Source organism: Penaeus monodon, chromosome 33 (assembly GCF_015228065.2).
Source record: "Penaeus monodon isolate SGIC_2016 chromosome 33, NSTDA_Pmon_1, whole genome shotgun sequence".
NCBI lineage: Eukaryota > Metazoa > Arthropoda > Malacostraca > Decapoda > Penaeidae > Penaeus > Penaeus monodon.
This window is the reverse complement of record NC_051418.1, coordinates 10504984-10505836: the sequence shown is the minus strand read 5'-3', so window position 1 is coordinate 10505836 and position 853 is coordinate 10504984. Positions and strand designations below refer to the sequence as shown.

General features: G+C 45.5%; 1 pseudogene; it reads right to left on the bottom strand.

Moving 5' to 3' along the window:
* LOC119594241 overlaps window positions 1-673 on the bottom strand; it is a 20974-nt pseudogene extending 20301 nt beyond the window's left edge.
* Between the last annotated feature and the right edge of the window lie 180 nt (window positions 674-853).

Sequence of the window (853 nt, the reverse complement as noted above, 5' to 3'; positions counted from 1 at the left end):
TGAGGAAGGGATAGAAAACAGAATATTGAAAATACGGTGAAAATGGCAAGAACGATTGTTTCCAAGACAGACTAATTGTTTTAAAAGCGAATATTAAGGAGAGGATAATCTAGTTTATAAAAAGTAATTTGTACAGTGAAAGGAAATATAGATAAATTTCTAAGGATAGATAACAAAAAGATATGAAGCCAAAAAAAGGAAAAACAATATTAAAATAAGACAGGGAAGAGGATGAAAGTAAAGTCAAACAGAAAAGACCTGATAGAGTGGAAACCAGGGAAAGATGAGGCGGAAGCAGCGAAGACGGATTGGAAAGTAAAAGGAGAAGATAATAAAAGTGGCGGCAAGTAAGAGAAGAAGGGAGGAAGGCGAAGGAGGCGCAAGACGCGGAATAGGAGTTGTGGTCGCCAGCGGAGGATGTGCCACCTCCCCCCCCCCTCCAACCGACCACCCGCACACGTCCTCCTCCTCCTGTGGCACCGTGCCGCTCCCACGCCCTTGGTGACCCCGCTGTAATCAGGTCATGCCGGACAGGTTCACTGACACCGTGAACTTCAAAACGGTGGTTGCGTTCCCACTCGTTATGAGGTGCTGCCGCGGCCGCTGTTATTGTTATTGTTATTTTGCTCTCCGTGTGGTTGCTTTCGTGGCGGCGGTAGAAAGCAAGTGGCATGCAGATACACAGACTCAAGTTGGTGTTGATTTATGCATGGGCAAACACAGTGCGAGTTTACGCATTCTTACATCTGCGCTCAAGAGAGGCAGAACAAAGAATATGAGTCAGTCACGCAGCCTACACGGAAGATAAATGACGTTGTCTGTGGTAGATTTTTGCACTGTTGGAAATTTCTCT